The sequence below is a fragment of the Podarcis cretensis genome (genome assembly GCF_951804945.1).
Source record: "Podarcis cretensis genome assembly, chromosome: 9".
NCBI lineage: Eukaryota > Metazoa > Chordata > Lepidosauria > Squamata > Lacertidae > Podarcis > Podarcis cretensis.
This window is the reverse complement of record NC_137178.1, coordinates 62208042-62228953: the sequence shown is the minus strand read 5'-3', so window position 1 is coordinate 62228953 and position 20912 is coordinate 62208042. Positions and strand designations below refer to the sequence as shown.

Genomic DNA, 20912 nt, shown 5'->3' with positions numbered 1-20912 from the left:
ATTTTGGACTCACTGCTGTCCATGGAGGCACAGGTCAATTCTGCGTCCAGGGCAGCTATCTACCAGCTCCATCTGGTACGCAGGCTGAGACCCTCCCTGCCCGCGGACTGTCTTGCCAGAGTGGTGCATGCTCCGGTTATCTCCCGCTTGGACTTCTGCAATGCACTCTATGTGGGGCTACCTTTGAAGGTGACTCAAAAACTACAATTAATCCAGAATGCGGCAGCTAGACTGGTGACTGGGAGTGGCCGCCAAGACCATATAACACTGGTCCTGAAAGACCTACATTGGCTCCTAGTACGTTTCCGAGCACAATTCAAAATGTTGGTGCTGACCTTTAAAGCCCTAAATGGCCTCAGCCCAGTATACCTGAAGGAGCGTTTCCATCCCCATCGTTCAGCCCAGACACTGAGGTCCAGTTCTGAGGGCCTTCTGGCAGTTCCCTCACTGTGAGAAGTGAGGTTACGGGGAACCAGGAAGAGGGCCTTCTCAGTAGTGGCAACTGCCCTGTGGAATGCCCTCCCATCAGATGTCAAGGAAATAAGCAACTATCTGACTTTTAGAAGACACCTGAAGGCAGCCCTGTTTAGGGAAGTTTTAAACGTTTGATGTTTTATTGTGTTTTTAAAATTCTGTTGGGAGCCGCCCAGAGTGGCTGGGGAAACCCAGCCAGATGGGCGGGTATAAATAAGTTGTTGTTGTTGTTGTCGTCGTCATCAACATGAACATCATCATCATCATCAAAACATTCCCGGAGTTTGGTTCTGGGCACAATAGTGCACAATGAGAGAATGGATAACGTTCCATGCGAAATATATTGATTTTAACAAGTCTGTTTTCTGTGTGGCCACAGCACACACACACCCCAGGGGAGGCCGCCTGCTGTATCTCACTGGGATTTATTGTTCTGATCTTGAATCCTTCCAGTCTGCATCTGCTGGAATGGATAGTTCCGCCTTGTCTGCAGAAAGTGCCTTTGGATCAGCCACTCCTCAAACGAGAGCTGCACTTCGATGACCTGCCCTCAAAAGATGTGGGCCCAGTGAAGTGACTCAGGGGTGGGGCCTTGAAGTCAGCCTCCCATTTAATCCAAAAGAAAAGTATTATTCAGCAACCAGAAATTTATATGATACCTCCGTAAGCTAAAGGAGGGAAGAGGAAAGCTCGCCACAATTGCCTTTTGGCAGTCTTGAGAAGACAGACACCGAAACGCACAGAAAAATCAAACTGTTTCCTTTTTGAGCAAAATAATGCTATAGCTGAAAAGATTGAGAAATCTTAGTCATCTGCCACAACTGGAACTTTAAATAGAAGCTCTCTAGAGATGTGGAAATAAGTCATCACACCCTCTTGTTTCACACTTTAATGAAAAAAAACTTCTCTTACAGGGACAGAGTTTCCAGAACTCTGAATTAAGAGTGGGGAAATGGAGCTGGCAACAAAATGCATCTGTGTATCCTATGCTGTCTTGTCCAGGCTTCCTGCCATCCATTCCATCCTCTGAGATTCTGTTGTCCACTCACCCTTCTGCACCTTCCCCTATTTCCCCCATAACTGGCACTCAATATTCTGTGGCTATTGTGCGTGGACTGGTTTTGGGGTGGAGAATAAAACACGGGCCGGATTTGAGTGCCATCCATTCGCAAAGTGCCATTGACACACCTGAGAATTTACCTGCAGAAAGCAGGAACAAACATATATTGAAAGCAAAATCTCTGCGCTACGTGTTACTGTGTCTCTGCAGGTATTGCATAAGGAAATTGAAAAGCCCTGCCCAATTAACTCCTTCTGCAAGTTTGCCGCCATTCAGCTGTTGTTTGCACAGGTTTACTACCATGCCAAGGATTTGCAAGAAGCTGTTACTAGTTCTCCTACATTGTCTCGCAGTTCTATCTTTTAAAAATGGACAATACAGAATCAGCCACCAGTTGCTGATGTTTTTGAGACGCTGGCCTCCCTCCCTGCCTAACCCTATAAGCCTAAAATACTTCACTGGGTAACACTGAAATTAGACAGGAGTTTGTTCCATATTTTCTTTCTCCCCTTAGCCACGGAGAGAGCAATTCCATGTCCCCAACCTTTGCTTTCTGAAAAATTCTTTGGTGTATTACTGCATAGCAGAGTGGTGTGACAAGGATAAAGAGATTAGACATGTTTTCATTTAACCCCTTCAGCTCAGAATTGGCAAGGGACAATGGGTTTGCTTACGGTTATAAGAAAGCCTTCATTAAAAGGCCAAGCAGTTCAGACAAAAAAGGAAGCACAGTCGTAAAATGGTTCTGCTGAATTTTTCCTTCGTAAGCACAGACAGAAGCAGTCATACATGGGCAGAGTCTGGGATGTAAGATGCAGAGCATAAATTCTACATTATCTGCTGCAGCTAAAGACGTTCACAAAAATTGCTAAAATTGCTGACGATGCTCGGAATAATGCGGACACTGCTAAACACGGTTGCAGCTCATTTGCCAGATGCACGGTTCTTGGATCATGATAGTTCGTCTAGGGTGGGTTCAACTACTAGTATCCTTGAGAACAGATGGCTGCAATGGACTCCATGTGGGTGTTGTCAGACATTAGCCACTGACAACACAAAGCACCTTTGTATGCTACTGGTCTGTCTTCATAGTCTTACTGTTAGCATAGAGAGTTAACATTTACTTAAAAGATCACCTTACTCCTTACACCCCTGCCCAGTCTTTGTGATCCGCCACTGTGGCATGTCTGACGGAGCCTGACACTGTTAAGACTATCTTCAACAAGAAATTGTGCATTTAGTGTGGTGGCCCCAAATCTCTTGATTTAGTGAAACCAAATTGGCATTATCTGCAATGAAGGTCAGGCACCAACTTAAGATTTGGTTATTTCAGCAAGCCTTCTTATGGAAATAAGTTATTGCTTTATAACCTCCTTAGATGAGCCATTTTTTATTTTATTTTTTTGCATTTCTCTTTCTTTGATTTATTCTGCTTGGTTATTTTTGAGATCCTGTGCATCAATATTTTGACCGAGTTTGCGGTGTAGAAATCGCCATTAACATAAGTCCGTGTGCAGATACATGCAGATTTATGTATATATGTTTATCATTTGTTTTGTGTTTTCTTTTGTAGTTTGCTTTCTAAGTGTCATGTGTGTATGTGCTATCATAATAAGATAATAAAATGCATTTACCCAAAAAAAAGAAAAAGACATGGCCATTAACAATCTTCTCACACCCAGTTCAGCATGGCATGGAAACTCTGGACAGTCAGGTTGCAATTTTAATGATGCTGAAGTCTGGTTGTTTATTATCCATGGAACTTACTTCAAAATAAGCAAGGTTTGCACTGCCATGGTATTTCAGCACTCATTCTTACTGTGTTTATTTTTCTCGAGTTGCACTGTTCCTTGGTGGAGAACATGTTGTTGCAATTTTCCATCTCCTCAAATTCCCACTGTAATTTTTTAGTACACTTCCCTCCATCTTTCGGAAGCGCAGGAAGCTGCCTTATACCAAATCACCTCCCTGACTGACTTAGGTGAATATCCCACAATCCCTAGCAGCGGCTCATTAGGGTTTCAAAGGGATATAGATCAGAATATTGAACCTGATGTGTTTTGCCCCTTAACCTTGGCCCTTCTTTTGGTGCCAAACCAAACCAGCATTTCCTCCCAATGCACAAACCAGCTTTTTTGGGGGGGTGGGGATTTCCTTGCAATCAAAGCAGGGAAGAAAATAGCAAATTCTCCTCTTCATGCCAGCTGCTCTGAGCCCAATAGTTACCAGCACCCCCAGCTTTCACAACTTGCATATTTTTATTTTTAAAAAACTTGCAGTTCCTACACTGCTTCCAGCATTTTTGTTTCTCGTGTTTTTCCTTCCCTTCCAAATTCCTGTAACTCTCGAATTCAGTTTATCCTTCTTGGCACATGTCCAGGAGTATGGGCACGAAGCATTCTGATTTTCTAAGCCCCTAAACACACACACACACACACACACACACACACACACACACTTTAAGACATTTTGTTTGCTTGCTTGCTTCTCAAACACTTGGTTTGCATAGGTCAGGATTTCTGGAGATGACTCTCTTTGCTTGCAAGCCAACCTGCCGACCCACCAACCTACCTTGATCCATCTGTAAGCATTTTAAGAGATGCAGCTGGCATGCGACGCTGCAGTGAATGCTCACATTCACCACAGCTTCACATCCCAGCTCTTTTTGCAGGGACTGTTTTCAGCTGCCATTTCACATCCCTCAAAATGCTTATGGATGAATCAAGGTCATATGCACACTGCCTTTAAAGCACTGGTCTTCAATTTGTTATAAGAATTTTAAGGTCTCAAATATGGACTAAAGGTAAAGGGACCCCCTGATCATTAGGTCCAGTCATGACCGACTCTGAGGTTGCGGCGCTCATCTCGCTTTATTGGCCAAAGGAGCCGGCGTGCAGCTTCCGGGTCATGTGGCCAGCATGACTAAGCCGCTTCTGGCGAACCAGAGCAGCGCATGGAAACGCCGTTTACTTTGCTGCCGGAGCGGTACCTATTCATCTACTTGTACTTTGACGTGCTTTCGAACTGCTAGGTTGGCAGGAACAAATATGGAATAAATGCTCATAAATGCACACAGATCTAAATATATGAACCATGTGTCTGAAATAGTATGGGAGAGTAATCCTGAAGCCATTTTGACTCTCCCAATGACCTCAGATATTCCTCTATAGTAAGTGGGGCAAATGGGGAAAGCCTTCCTATTGTCTTTTTGCTTGCAAATCCTGTCTTAAGGGTGTGTTTGTGTATGAACAGGGTGAGCCTGCGACCTGGACTTAGGAACTAAGTAATAACCATCACAAAAGAATGGCCAGGCTGCCCAGGTAATGCAATCAGCGACCATTATCAGGCATCCTGGCAAACAGGATTTCTGCTGTAGACCACCTCCTTCTGTGATATATATATGATGTTTTGGGGGGTAGCCTTGGGCTACAGGGTGGGCAATTTCAAAAGTCTATATAAGGGCTTGCACACCATTGTTCAGGGTTTTCTCCTCCCTCCTGTATGTGGTGAGTGGGGACCCTGTAGCCACAGTTCCTTGGATAAAGATCAGGCTTACTAGCTGCTTTGCTTCTCAATATACTCTGTTTGGCCTCTATTACTTTCTCCTACCGATAGGGAACCTACTTAAGGACTCTCTACGGGCTCCGGAATACCCCATAAGGGAAAGGGAGCAGCTTTTCTTATAATAAACTGGTGGGTCAGGAGAAGCTACTAGTGGGTTGCGGCCTGATCCAAGGTGGGTGACAGCAGGAACTCTGCCACTGTGGAAATGTAGGGTTAAAGGTTAAGAAGCGGGTCTCAATTGTATATTTTGGTTAAAAGTGGGTCCTGGGTCTTAGAAGGTTGAAGATGCCTGCTTTAAAACACATTTATATCACTTTTGCGGTCATGGTTTACCCCAAAGAATCCTAGGATCCTGCTCAGCACAAATGACAGTTCCCTTGATTCTTTGAGGAGAAGGAATACACACGGAATGTGCTTTCAATGTATGTTGTGGATTTGACTCCTGTTTCGAAGGAGGCAAACTTTTCCTTTCTTTCTTTTTGAACACCAACATTTTCAGTATACAGGAAGGTTTCTCCTGCCTTCTCCCTCCACCCATTCTTGTGTCCAAATACAATGTGGCCCTTTCAAAATCTATATTATTCTGCACCTTGACATAAGCCACAATGGGCTCTAATACTAGTGTAAATAGCAGCGAGTGTACTCAAGTGTTAAGACCCAGACAAATACCCATATGTTCCTCTACAGGGTAGGAGCAAACTCCAAAGTCGCACAGTTAATGAGGCAAAACAAAGTTCCTAAGGCTCCAAAGTCTAAACTTGCAATTTTGCTGCTGCAGGAGGCAGAGAATATGATATGCTTCCAATTCGGTGAATATTTTTAAGATTCTTATTATATGGAGAATTATTTTTTTAGTCTGGTGGGGGGTTGTTATACTGAATTTAATTCCAATCCCCCTTCCCTATTTGTTAGTCTTATTCGTACCAAGAAAGCATGCAAATCTTACAGAGTTAAGGGCAGCTTTGAGTACTATCTATTCTGACACAATCATTTCCCTGCCAAGGCAGTCACTAAATCAAGCGCTAGGCTTATTATTTTTTAAATTGCTTCTGTTCCAGTTTGGAGCATAGGCCCACCGTCTCGTTCCCAGCACCCCAAGCAGTAGCAAAAACAAGAGGTCCCCTTCAGGAAAAAGCATACTGTAAGGTAAAAGGTAAAGGTACCCCTGCCCGTACGGGCCAGTCTTGACAGACTCTGGGGTTGTGCGCCCATCTCACTTAAGAGGCCAGGGGCCAGCGCTGTCCGGAGACACTTCCGGGTCACGTGGCCAGCGTGACATCGCTGCTCTGGCGAGCCAGAGCCGCACACGGAAACACCGTTTACCTTCCCGCTGGTAAGCGGTCCCTATTTATCTACTTGCACCCGGAGGTGCTTTCGAACTGCTAGGTTGGCAGGCGCTGGGACCGAGCAGCGGGAGCGCACCCCGCCGCAGGGATTCGAACCGCCGACCTTTCGATCGGCAAGTCCTAGGCGCTGAGGCTTTAACCCACAGCGCCACCTGCGTCCTTGACTAGATATGGGGGTTTCTGTTTTGTACTGCAAAAGCATTGTGGAGAATAAGGTCTTACCTTTGCTTTGTTGGCAATTATGTTGGAATATTTTTAGTTGCTTAAATTGTAAATGAGTCCAAAGGCAAAACTATGCCTCCACATTCCATCATGGATAGCTCAGTCATTAGAGCATGAGACTCTTAATCTCAGGGTTGTGAGTTCGATCCCTGAATTTGGGGAAAGATTCCTGCATTGCAGGGGGCTGGACTAGATGATCCCTGCGGTCCCTCCCAGCTCAACGACTCTATTCGATTCTGTTTATTTTTCCTCTCTTATGTTGCCATCGGAGCAGTAAGGTCAAAGCAGGACAAAGTGGGCACTTCTGGCCTGTCTCAGTTTTCGGATGGGGTTCAGTCACAAATTCAGGTTGCATGGATATAGTTGGTTAGAAGTCTTGTGCAATAAATGTGTTACCCCCCCCCAAAAAAAACCCCCAAACAATGGACCTTTTGCAATAAGGAGAGTGATAGGGAAATGCCCTGGAAAGGGTGGGAGAACATTTGCTTTGACGCCACACTATCTAAATCTGAACTAAATAGCCAACCATCTCCTTGAAAGTCAATCAAGACGAATGCTCAATAAAGAGTATCTTCGGGCCAGTGGGCAATCTGGGTGAATTATTGGTACATTATTGGTACAGTTCAGCAGCTGCAGACCTGATGTTTCTCTTGGATGGGAACCAGTATATAAGTGGAAAACAATTTTTGCTTCTCTTTCTTAAAGCGAAAAGTGGGGACATGGGCATTAACCATTCAGCTCTTTGAGCTGGTTTGGCTTTGCTTCCGTCAAATTGTTCAGCCTTCGCAGAGAAGTTCACAAACGGTGGCATTTCAAAACATTTATGGAAACAAGTTATCCACTCTCCCATGGAAGTTGGAGCTAGATACAAATTAAGTAATACTGTACAGGAAAACTTCAGATTCTCTGCAATGGCAGAAAGCAAAGGCTTTCCAAGCTTTAGCCATTTTTTTTAATTTATAGAAAAAAATATTTATATACTGCAGTATCATTCAAGAATGCTCCAAATACCGCACAATTGCACTCATTTCACACGCTAGCAAGGTTATGCTTAAAATTCTAAAAGGAAGACTCAAGCAGTATATGGACGGAGAACTCCAGGAAGTGCAAGCTGGATTTCGAAGGGACAGAGGAACCAGAGACCAAATTGCAAACATGCGCTGGATTATGGAGAAAGCTAGAGAGTTCCAGAAAAACATCTACTTCTGCTTCATTGACTATGCAAAAGCCTTTGACTGTGTCGACCACAGCAAACTATGGCAAGTTCTTAAAGAAATGGGAGTGCCTGATCACCTCATCTGTCTCCTGAGAAATCTCTATGTGCAACAATAAGCCACAGTTAGAACTGAATATGGAACAACTGATTGGTTCAAAATGGGGAAATGAGTACAACAAGGCTGTATATTGTCTCCCTGTTTATTTAACTTATATGCAGAATTCATAATGCGAAAGGCTGGGCTGGATGAATCCCAAGCCGGAATTAAGATTGCCGGAAGAAATATCAACAACCTCAGATATGCAGATGACACAACCTTGATAGCAGAAAGTGAGGAGGAATTAAAGAACCTTTTAATGAGGGTGAAAGAGGAGAGCACAAAATATGGTCTGAAGCTCAACATCAAAAAAATGATGATCATGGCCACTGGTCCCATCGCCTCCTGGCAAATAGAAGGGGAAGAAATGGAGGCAGTGAGAGATTCTACTTTCTTGGGCTCTATGATCACTGCAGATGGTGACAGCAGTCACAAAATTAAAAGACGCCTGCTTCTTGGGAGAAAAGCAATGACAAACCTAGACAGCATCTTAAAAAGCAGAGACATCGCCTTGCCAACAAAGGTCCATACAGTGGTACCTCGAGTTAAGTACTTAATTCGTTGCAGAGGTCCGTACTTAACCTGAAAGTGTTCTTAACCTGAAACACCACTTTAGCTAATGGGGTCTCCTGCTGCTGCCACGCTGCTGGAGCCCGATTTCTGCTCTTATCCTGAAGCAAAGTTCTTAACCTGAAGCACTATTTCTGGCTTAGTGGAGTGTGTAACCTGAAGCGTATGTAACCCGAGGTACTACTGTATAGTTAAAGCTATGGTTTTCCAGGGAGTGATGTATGGAGGTGAGAGCTGGTCCATAAAGAAGGCTGATCGCAGAAGAATTGATGCTTTTGAATTATGGTGCTGGAGGAGACTCTTGAGAGTCCCATGGACTGCAAGAAGATCAAACCTATCCATTCTTAAGGAAATCAGCCCTGAGTGCTCACTGGAAGGACAGATCCTGAAGCTGAGGCTCCAATACTTTGGCCACCTCATGAGAAGAGCCCCCGCCAAGCCCCCGCCATGTGCGAATGTGATAAGGAGACACCGGAGTCACTCCAGCACATTATGTTCACTTGCCCCCTGTTTAATGTGCCACGGGCAAATTTGTTGGGATCAATCATACAGAAACTAGAGGGCACCCCATCAAAATTCCACCTTGCCCAAATCTTGCAGGATAAGGATACTCATACGACCCTGAAAGTGGCAAGGTTCCTGGTCGCTGTCCTTACCCAAAAGCGATGCCAAGGGACACTACAAGCTAACTAAGGCGTAGTATGCCATTCTATTCTATAGTATTTTATTGTTATAATGGTGCTTTAGTGGCTGTTTTCCCCACGTGCACAAGTTGTTATTTATGTCTCGTTTTTACCTGTATGGGCCTATGGCCTTAAATAAAATTACTTACTCATGAGAAGAGAAGACTTCCTGGAAAAGACCCTGATGTTGGGAAAGATGGAGGGCACAAGGAGAAGGGGACAACAGAGGACGAGATAGTTGGACAGTGTTCTCGAAGCTACGAACATGAGTTTGACCAAACTGTGGAAGGCAGTGGAAGACAGAAGTGCCTGGAGTGCTCTGGTCTGGGGTCACAAAGAGTCGGACACAACTAAACGACTAAACAACAACATCATTAAAATATAGCGGTTTACAACAACAGAAGCACATAAAACCAAACAGTAACATCATAAAAAGTCGAAAATAAGTTAAGAGCAAAAAGAAATTTAAAACAAAAAATAAAAACGTGGGTTTGTGGAGAGACTATTCAAATGTGTACAGGCATGACTCAAATGGCTCATCGACCACATTGACTAAGCAGGAGGAAAACGGAACCTATTCTCCATTTTGAAAGCATTTAAACCTCCTATTATTTGCCAAAGAATAATGGTGGGAGTTTACATAGGGAAATACCTTAGAAACATATGCCATACATTTCAGCTGTCTTTTAAAGTAGACTGGAATCAGGGAAGCAGGCAAGCAGGGACGCATTCTGACCAGCTGTCACTCCGACCATTACAACCATAATTATTTGGAAAAATAACTCTTAAAAATATGTCATTACCCATATTGAACCATTTAATTTCTCTTTTTTATAATATTTATTCAAATTTTAAAGATTACAAAGAGAAAAAAGAAAAAAGAAAAATAAAGAAAAATAAAAAATACAGAAAAAATACAAACAATTGGGAAAAAAACAGATCAAACCTTTACATCACTTGCTTTCATTCACTTACTTCCTTGACCTCCTCACACCTCCCATTTTTGTATTCTAATTCAGTTAGATATTTCAGCAAATCCTTTCCAGCTTTGTTTTTATCTTAATAATTTATCTTAATATATTGTGATTTTGCATTCTCTTCTTTCACCAATTCATTTTTACTTAATCCTTTATATCTTTTCTGCTAAAACCACATAATTCTATTCCAACATCTTTCTAACATTCCTTGAACCATTTAATTTCTCAGCCCTTTGCAATCACAGCAGAGTAGACCATGAAAGCAGCTTGTGGCAGACAGGTAGATGGGTCACCAGGTAACCAACTGCAAGTGTTGTGAGTGAGAAGCTACAGTGGCAAGTGGTCCCCAAGTTACAATAGCGAACGTACCAAAATATTGCAGCTAAGTAGAAGAAGCACCAAAGCCTACAGAAGAAGGAGCAGGATCCACAAATCGTTGTGCTTCAGAGATTTCAATATATCCCAAGAATCAGAAGCGGCTTTTTATGTGGATGAGGGGTACATGCTCCACTAGCTTGCAGGTGAGTCAGTGCAGCTGACCAGGAGCAGGGAGGTCGGCATGGTGAAAAAGCGCCGGCGGGAGCACCAGATTGGCTCTGCAATGTGTTTGCACCATGCCAACTTCCTCGTCATCATCCCCCTCCTGGGAAGCTATGCCAACCTACTTGCTGGGGAGCTAGCACAGTAGCTCTGCCCCTACCCGGCAAGAAGCCCCTTCCACAAGAAATGGGCATCTGCTATGAAGCAAACTACATCAGCTCTAAATGCAGATTCCGCAACCTATGTAAAAGTAACCTTAAGGTTAGATTACTGCAATGCATTATATGTAGGGCTGCCTCTGAAGACGGTTCGGAAACTTCAGTTAGTGCAGAATTTAGCAGCCAAGCTGCTCATCAGAGCAAGACGGTTTGAACATATTACACCGATCCCGATCCAACTGCACTGGCTACCGATTAGTTTTCTGACCCAATTCAAAGTGCTGGTTTTGACCTATAAAGCCTTAAACGGCTCAGGATCGCAGTACCTCAAGGACTGCCTCTTTCCATATGAACCTACCCGGACCCTGAGATCGTCTTCTGAGGCTCTCCTTCATGTACCCCCTCCATGAGAGGTCTGGAGGGTGGCAACACAAGAAAGGGCCTTCTCTTCAGTGCCCCCCCCCCATCTGTGGAATGCTCTCCCCAGGGAAGCTTGCCTGGTGCCTTCATTATACACCTTTAGAAACAAAACGCTCCATTTTAACCAGGCAAACCTGGTTGATCCGATCAACATCCTATGCCCTTTTAAAATGTGTTTTTTTGGGGGGGGCTATTGGGTTGTTGTTTTTATTTTAATTATGTATTTTGTGGTTTTACATCTTGATTTTATTCTGTGAACCACTCTGAGACCCCTGGGTATTGGGCGGTATATTAAGTATGTATGTATGTATTGGCCTTGCAACCAGTTCCGAGTTCTTTGGGAAGGAAATATTTTATTGTACAGCAGTAAGCATCCTTTTACAGGGCAATCCCAAACATGTCTGCTAAGAAGTAAACCCTATGGGACCAATTGGTCTTAATTCCAGGTAAGTGCTGATAGGGTTATTTCCGTGCTCCATACTCACTCAGAGCAAAGGGTTCTACCATGCAAGGCTCTAGAAGCTGTTCTAAGTGAGTGCTAACCTGAACTCAGACCTTACTTACTCTACCCAGAGAACAGACTGGTGACTTGTGGGAGGGGAGAAGGAGATCATTTCAAAGTGTGAGGAATCACAGAATCACAGAATCATACAATCGGAAGGGGTCAAGAGTGCCTTAAGAGCCAACCCCTTGTAATGGAGGACAGTCTCAGATATGTCCACCTGAAAAGAAATGGGAGTGGTGGCTGATGCCGATTGGCACTGGTGGGACAGAAGCCAGGGAGCCCAACGGTATGTGGAGCCAAGAGCTGATGATAGGTAGGAGCCAGCTAATTCTAGTTTTGCCCCCATCTTCTTCCCTGATGAGTACTACTTCCATCAACGGTGTCTCTGAAAATTTTACGCATCACTTGGGAAGACCGGCGAACTAATGCCAGTGTACTGGAAGAAGCAAAGATCACCAGTGTCGAAGCAATGATTCTTCAGCATCCACTTTGTTGGACTGGTCATGCTGTTGATCGTCTTCCAAAGCAACTACTCTATTCCGAACTTAAAAATGGAAAGCGTAATGTTGGTGGTCAACAAAAGAGGTTTAAAGACTCTCTCAAGGCAAATCTCAAAAAATGTAATATGAACACTGACAACTCAGAAACACTGGCCTGTGAGCGCTCCAATTGGAGAACAGCCTTTACCAAAGGTGTCATGGACTTTGAAGATGCTCAAACTCAAGACAAAAAGGAGAAATGAGCTAAGAGGAAGGCACCTTTGGCAAACCCTCACCGTGATCAACTCCCACCCGGAAACCTATGTCCCCACTGTGGAAGGATGTGTGGATCCAGAATTGGCCTCCACAGTCACTTACGGACTCACTGTTAAGACCGTGTTTATGGAAGACAATCTTCCTCGGCTATGAGTGATCGCCAGAGAAGAAGAAGTCTACAGGGCAACCCTAAGGACGGAGTAGCTGGCAGGTTGCCCTGTTCTGGATTGGTTGTAGGTAAAAAGACAAGGTGGTAGGAGGGTAGACTGAACTTAGAGGGCAGTGGCCTGCTTGCCCCAAACGACCAGCCTCTGCTGGGAGGTGTCTCCTACCCAGCTTGGAGCACTAGAGGAGTCAGAAAGACCTGTTCTGAAAGAAGGCGTGCCATCTCCATGTGCTTCGGGATTCACTTTGCATTTCCCCACCCTCCAGCTTTGTTCTTTGCATTGTGCGCCCTGGGCAGTTCATTTAGAGGCCACGAAACTGAAAACCAAGTGCGTTCTTTCACCCTGCTTGCACAATCCTCCTTCTCTGATGGGAATGGAAGTTTCCCTCCTAGTTTTCACTTCCTCCATGGTGCTATCATCGTCGTTTTAAATTAGATTGCAAATTATATTTTGTAGTCAGTGTGTCAGATTGCCGTACTTTTTACAAAGGGGCCAAAAGTGTCTCACTCACGCAGATTACACAAAACCTGGTGAAAGGGAACAAGACCTGGTTTATACAGACTCTGCTCTCCCCAACTGCTTTGCAGGATCCTCTATTGGCTCACAGTAATACAAGCAAGCGGGTGGCGCTGTGGTCTAAACCACTGAGCCTCTTGGGCTTGCTGATCAGAAGGTTGGCGGTTGAAATTCCCACGATGGGGTGAGCTCCCGTTGCTCTATCCCAGCTCCTGCCAACTTAGCAGTTCGAAAGCATGCCAGTGCAAGTAAATAAATAGGTACTGCTGCAGCGGGAAGGTAAATGGTGTTTCCATGCACTCTGGCTTCCATCACAGTGTCCCGTTGCGCCAGAAGCGGTTTAGTCATGCTGACCACATGACCCAGAAAGCTGTCTGTGGACAAACGCCAGCTCCCTCGGCCTGAAAGCGAGATGAGTGCTGCAATCCTATAGTCACCTTTGACTGGACTTAACTGTCCAAGTCCTTTAGCCAGTGTGGTGTAGTGGTTAAGAGTGGTGGACTCATAATCTGGTGAACCAGGTTTGCGTCCCAGCTCCTCCACATGCAGCTGCTGGGTGACCTTGGACTAGTCACACTTCTCTGAAGTGTCTCAGTCTCACTCACCTCACAGAGTGTTTGTTGTGGAGGAGGAAGGGAAAAGGAGATTGTTAGCCACTTTGAGACTCCTTAGTGTAGTGATAAAGTGGGATATCAAATCCAAACTCTTCTTCTTCTTTTACCTTTTACAAGCAAGCTTAAAGCAGCATTGCTTGTGCATGTTGAAGAGCACTAACATTCCATTTTAGCTCCATGCACCTCTACGGTTTCTAAAGGAATGTTAGTTCTTTACATTATAACTTAGGACTCAGAGCTGACTTGGCAAGGTGAGCTTCTGCTGGAATGCTGCCGGGTTTGGTAAATAGGATCTAGACCCGCCTACCTCCGGCTTGCAATTACAACTGAAAGGGGAGAGATTTAAGGGGCTTGTTATCTGATGGTTGCATTGTAGCTCGAGAACAGGGCAGCCGGGAGGAATTTATCGGTTTTCTCCTGCCTCCAGCAGAGGCAGGACAATTCCAGCAGAACATGCCACCCAGCCAGCCAGATCAAAGGTAAAATGAAAGATGTACAACCTTTTCCGACCACAGGACTGAAGTAAGGGGAGATGGGCAGGAGAAGGAGACACACAGATTATTTGGCTCTTTGGAATTCTGGATGAACAGGAGTTCTGTTTAATAGACCAGCCATAGATCGTTGCAAGTCCATTGCTAATTGCATACAAATAAAGCTGTTTAAAATACAAAACGAGACTGATAAAATGTTTGCAGAATAATAGCTAATCACTACAGGTGGGGTGATTTCAGTCTTGTAGGCTCTAGTTATTTTCTAGTATCCCATGATCCACCAATGTTTTTTGATTTTACCATAAACAAAAACAAACCCAAAACAAAACCCACAGGATCTCTAAATTGTTTTAAGGCATAACTCACATATATTAAGTGATCCTGGGTCTCCCCTCTTACAGAAGAAAATAAGAAAGGTCTTGCTTAGCAAATGGTTAGTAAAAATGCCAGCAATCTTTGATCATTGACTGAGAATTGGCCAATGATCTGTCTTTCAACCAACCCTGACCAACCCAATCTATCAGATAAAACAGCTTCCACCTTACTGATAGTTTTATTACTTCTCAGTTTTATTTTTATGAAGGATGTGTGATATGATTATTTATTATATGGCATGATGATGATTGCAGTATATCTCCCTGGAATCCATCAGCATGAAAAATGGCTTAGAATTGTTACACAAATAAGCATGATAGGGCACTATCAATTAAGATAATCAAGAAAACTGAATGAGAGAGCTTACTGTACTCTTATAAAAACCACCTCCAGAACTTAGCATGTCTGTTGTCCTTGGAATTAATAAGAAGCTATTGTGCTTGTTTGAAGATGTTGTGTCACCCAAACCCCTTTAGGTTCCAGCTACACAAAGCTGACTTTATCTTGACAAAGATACTGAGAAGATGTGTTTGATCTTGGCAAGAGCTAGGTGTACCATGAACCATGTTATTATGGGAGGGGAGAAAGTCTAGGGGGGGGGGGAATTCTTAAGAGAGTCCTTTTGACTGGAAACAAATAAAAGGACAGTCCCTCTTCCCATGTTGCATATGGAAAAATACGGAGCAAGCATCTAAATACAAAGATACAGACCCTTATGATATAAAATGCAAGCATAAATTATGTCAGAAAGGCCATTCATGAGCTCCTGAATGACTTGTCAGACTTATAGCCTAGAATCATAGAATCATAGAGTTGGAAGAGACCACAAGGGCCATCGAGTCCAACCCCCTGCCAAGCAGGAAACACCATCAGAGCACTCCTGACATATGGCTGTCAAGCCTCTGCTTAAAGACCTCCAAAGAAGGAGACTCCACCACACTCCTTGGCAGCAAATTCCACTGTCGAACAGCTCTTACTGTCAGGAAGTTCTTCCTAATGTTTAGGTGGAATCTTCTTTCTTGTAGTTTGGAGCCATTGCTCCGTGTCTGTTTCTCTGGAGCAGCAGAAAACAACCTTTCTCCCTCCTCTATGTGACATCCTTTTATATATTTGAACATGGCTATCATATCACCCCTTAACCTCCTCTTCTCCAGGCTAAACATGCCCAGCTCCCTTAGCCTGAATGAAGGGTGCTTAAGCCTCACTGAGCATAGGGGATTTATTTCCTAATATGTGCCTTTAGGTTTCCAGGCTTATTGCTACATAAAAATCACATATTGATAATGCTGTAAATGAATGAAAGCTTTCAGCACAGAGGGGGAGGCACAACCTACTAATAAAACGTATTTTAATCAAATTAAGTCGCATTGATTTCATTTTAATATTCAGTGCAATTCTGCCCATGCTCACGAGATGTCCCACTATGTTCATTGGGGCCTTATCCCAGAAACATGTGAGCCTAACCATGTCTTACTTGAAATGCCTACTGATTTCAGCCATAGTATGATAAAAACCACATCTTTTATAATGACAAGCTGAAAATGATTAATGGGTTTGCAGCACTCTGCTAGAGTGGTACACATTTGACCATGTGATACTGGAAAACCCAAAGCCAATAAAATAATCTCGTATGAATATACCTTAACAGCTACATCGTGGCTTCCTACGATTGCTCAGGTCATGGCAGAACAAACTCTTAGGTGAATCTGCTGTTGAAATCATTGCCTGGAAAGAGGGGGTCACAGGTACTGTCTCTACAACTTGCCAGAGTATGGAAAAACATTTGCAAGAATACAACATTGCAAGAAGCCCAGATGCATAAAACTAGTGTATATTCCATCAGATTTTTATCTACACTGGTACCTAGGGTTAAGTACTTAATTTGTTCCGGCGATCCGTTTTTAACCTGAAACTGTTCTTTTTAAAAAAAATAATAATATTTATTAAGAATTTAAAGATTACAAAAAGAAAGAAAGAAAATTAAAATAAATCAATATAATACAATACAAAAACAAAAACAAAAACACTATGTAAAACATTGAATTAACAAAACAAAACAAAAACAATTAAAAACACTTCCAATATTTTCAATCTTAGCTTTCATTCACTTGTTTCATTGACTTCCTCACGCCTCCCTTTTTGTATTGCATTTCAATTAACTGTTTCAGCAATTCCTTTCCATCTTCCTCTGTTTTCTGTCCTGTAATTAATCTTAACATATTCTAACCTTATTTTTTCCCCTTTAATACATTAACAATCTATCTGTACCTAGTTCCTTATAACATTTCTGCCAAAGCCATATAACTTCATTCCACCATTTTTCTAAAGCTCATTAACCTGAAACTGTTCTTAACCTGAAGCACCACTTTAGCTAATGGGGCCTCCTGCTGCTGCCACGCTGCCAGAGCGCAATTTCTGTTCTCATCCTGAAGCAAAGTTCTTAACCCGAGGTAATATTTCTGGGTTAGCGGAGTCTGTAACCTGAAGCATATGTAACCCAAGGTACCACTGTATTAGGTATAGGGGGAGAGAGGTCCCGCCATTAAAAAATGGGTTTTTAAGCAAAAATACTTTTCGGAGGAGAAGCAGTAGTTGTTTTTGCAGCAGTGCTTTGTGAAACACAATTTAGAAAACGCCAAAGGACACACTGTCCTTTTTGCACGGGACACAGGAATCAAGGCATCTCATTCTGCATGCCATTTTTCAAACACATGACGTTGCTCTTGGGGTGAGCGAGCTCCTTTCCAAGGACCCGGCCTCACACCAGAAGGTCACGGAGATGCCCGCAGAACTTCTTGTAAAGAAATTCGCCAGGCATATGCTCCACAAAATGGGTTCAATCTGCAGCCTCTTTGGTTCACAAGACAGACAGTCCCAAAGTCATATTGAGGTGGTGAAACAATCGCACGCAGAAGCTTTCACAAGCCAACACTTAACCAGAATCCAATCGGCCTTAGTCAACAGCACCCTGTCCAAATAGAGACGAATGCATGACTTTTGTAATGTTTTCATCACAAGTGAAAAGTGCAATGGGCTGAAATCACACAATGATGATAGATTGGGCTGCTGCTGCTGCTGCTGCTACCTCTGTGTTAACTTGTATGGAAAATACGAGAGTGTGGGGGGAATTACAAACACACAGGAACATTTCCTTCTCTATTTATAATTAGACAGCGTTTTCATTTTGCCCATAAAGCTCTCCCAGGAAAGGGGGGGGAGTATAAGAAACAACATGTTTCTGCTCTTATCTTGTTTTCCTCTCCCACAGTGTAAGCTGTATTCGGTTTTTAAGTTTCTGCTTAAACCGCGCATGATCTTTCCACCCTTGCAATCTGGCACCTGTATCCTACACTTGCATACCGAGGGAAAAGAAGGTTGCAAAAACTCGGGAAATCACAGGACTCATAACAGCAGAACGACTTGCTACATATTTGTTGCAACAGACCAAATAGTTTTCTTTCCCCCTTGAAATCAAGTAAGCTCAATGTCGGTCTCCTTCTCTTAAAACAAAAAAAGGGCACTTGCTGTGCAACTGTCCAAGATAACTTTAAAGAAAGGGGGGAAAGCAGGAAAGCTTACTCTGCTATGAGATCCAAAACATTCCTAGAGCCAACATTTCTGTACAGAAACACCACTTAGATGACCTCAATTAACAGATGGGGTAGAATTAAGGGCATGTTTTGAGATGAAATAATGCTCATTATCTAGATTTTATCATTGCCTTGCCTTCCTCCTGTTAGGATTTTAATTCAGGAAACTGGAAATAAACAATACAATTCATCTATATAAGGATAGCCCAGTTCCTACCCTGGTCACACTGGAGTCCTTGGGATTTTATAGGACCATCCTATGAATATTTACTTGGTAATAAGCTTGCATAATATGGTAATATTACAGTCTAATGCTGTGCAAGATTGCAGCCAAAGTCACTTCTAACCAAATGGATCGGTCAGAGCAAGCCTGCTGGTAAAAAAATAAAAAATCCACTCCCCCCCCCCTTTAAAATCACAGTGCAGTACTAATAACCACATTTACTCACATGCAGTCCTGTTGAATTCAATGGGGCATAGTTGCAGCCAAGCTGGGTTTAGGATCTCAGATAAGCTTCAAGGCTATTTTGTTCTATGAAACACGCTGCTAAGTCTTTTGTTAACCCTGAGAAAGGATATTCATTATCTTGTTAACATACCAAGCATTACTTTATTTTCAGTGTTGATTTAATATCAGGGTTTAGTACTGATCTAAAGGGATTTGTTTGTTTGTTTGTTTGTTTCGGCTGCCATACATCCGGATTTTCCCAGACATTACCAAGATTTCAAAGGTGCAATTGATGTCCGGGGTGACTTTGCGGCGCTTTGTCCTGGATCTCAGGCAAGCCAATCAGAAAATTGTGAGTTTTCCTTAAATATATATATAATAATCTCAACAATTTGGGGGGTGTTTTTCTTCTTATAATACAATACTACAGATACATTGTCATTCAGATCTAATTTAGGGTTGCTACTCATCCAAACTTTGGGCATTATTGTTAAAAAAAATAAATCTCAGCAACTTTGGTGTTTGTCTAAAAGAAGCTTGACAATTTTGATGGTTTCCAAAAAAAATATATACCTCAACCATTTTGGGAGTGTCCTGGTTTTTACTTTTTGAGCTACAGCAACCCTTTATTCCTGAGGAGGGCACAAAGGTGGGTTTATTCACTTAGGAATTCTTAAAGCTTGAGTCGAGCAGGTCAGCGTATTCTGCTCTTAAAACAAAAGGAAGAACAGGACCTTGTCTATCTCACTCACTCACTCACCCAATCACACACACACACCAAGAAAGAAGAAAGAAAAAGAAGTTTACCATCCCAATAACATAGCTTATGAAGCAGACTAACGGAACATGCAGAGCTTGCAAGTATGGCATCGAAAATAAGAAATCAAGCTGACAAGCTGATGAGGAGGGAATACCTTGCAGAAATTTGATCTCAGATACAAATTCCAGGTAGACGATACCTTGTGACCAGCAGCTGATAATATTAAACTTATGGGAACATGGGAAATAAGGTGAAGGAATTAAGGTATATGCAGCTAAGCAAGATGTCCAAAGAGCTATCAGGGAAGGCTGTCCTGGAAATATCAAAGAACAGCTGCAGAAGAATGCAAAACTGGAAACGTAAAAATAAAAGAATGGAAAGCGTAGTTTGAGGAGAAGACAGGAGCCTCAAAGCCCACACAACGGCACCAAGAAGTCTGCCTACCTGGATGGAAAGTCAGCTTAGCAGCCTTTGCAGGAATCCGGAAAATCTGGACCGCGAGTTAATGCATCTTTTTGCATTTGCAGGTGTGTTGGCCTGTTCAGACGAGAAGTGTTGAGATACCACTCGCCTTGTCCTTTGGCAGTTTTCTGGAGACTGGAAAGGCGAAAAAGTTGCAATGAGCCAACCCAAAAAGAAAAAAAATTACCCTCCCTTCTCATGGGCCTGAAAGACGCATTCCAGAAAGGCGAAAAGGAGCGCTAATCGGTTAGACCAAATTCCTGACTGGGCATAAAGCCTTAAAGTTAAGCTATTCCGCTTCCAGAACTTAAGTCTTCTGCCTCTTTTGCTGAAGCTGTGGGAAATGTCGGTCTCAGGCCTTCCCTGCCCCAACAGTTCCCTTTCTTCACAGTAGCGAGGTTGTCTCTTGTCTACTCCCAGCCTTCAAACTCACCAAACCAGATTCCCCCCCCCCCTAACAACAACTTCCCATAAATCTGAACTGAAATTTTATCCTGTTCGGCTAGCTGCCCGAAGGCCAGTTTATCGTCCTTGCTGTTTCAGCAAGGTAGATAACCGTGCACTAGGGCTGCTGGGCATCCCTATTTTCCAGGACACGTCCCCAAAAACAACATCCCGGACAATTTCCCCCCAAATCGGGTATCCTTGGAAAGCGGCAATTGTGCCAAAAAGGCCAAAAGAAGAAGAAAAGCTCTGTAACTCAAAAACCTTTGTACTAAAGAAAACTCCACGACTTTGGGGGTTGTCTAAAAAAACTCTGGGGGTTTCCCTTAAAAATTAAAATAAATAAATATAGGAAATAAAACTTGGACCATACAAGAACACACCAGAATACTAAGGGCATATTCTGAGGATCTTTCTCCCATGACCTTGCTTCCATGACAGGTTTCCCCAACCTGGTG

The 20912-nt window shown here is 43.2% G+C and overlaps 1 protein-coding gene and 1 long non-coding RNA gene across 4 annotated transcripts in view; one reads left to right on the top strand and one right to left on the bottom strand.

Annotated features, from left to right (window-relative positions):
• Window positions 1-20129, bottom strand: part of RBM47 (RNA binding motif protein 47) — an 88781-nt gene extending 68652 nt beyond the window's left edge. For 2 of the 3 annotated variants that reach the window (XM_079989746.1, XM_079989747.1), the window contains exons 1-2: window positions 19993-20129; window positions 18790-18905 (exon numbers count right to left, since the gene is read on the bottom strand). The gene's annotated coding sequence lies outside the window, so the exon portion shown is untranslated. The remainder of the gene's footprint in view (window positions 1-18789; window positions 18906-19992) is intronic. The other variant, XM_079989740.1, reaches the window with a different exon arrangement.
• On the top strand, window positions 5843-20302 carry LOC307223665. The gene is made up of 2 exons (XR_013842175.1): window positions 5843-5907; window positions 20076-20302. It is a non-coding gene; the product is annotated as an uncharacterized lncRNA (long non-coding RNA).
• Window positions 20303-20912: the final 610 nt, after the last annotated feature.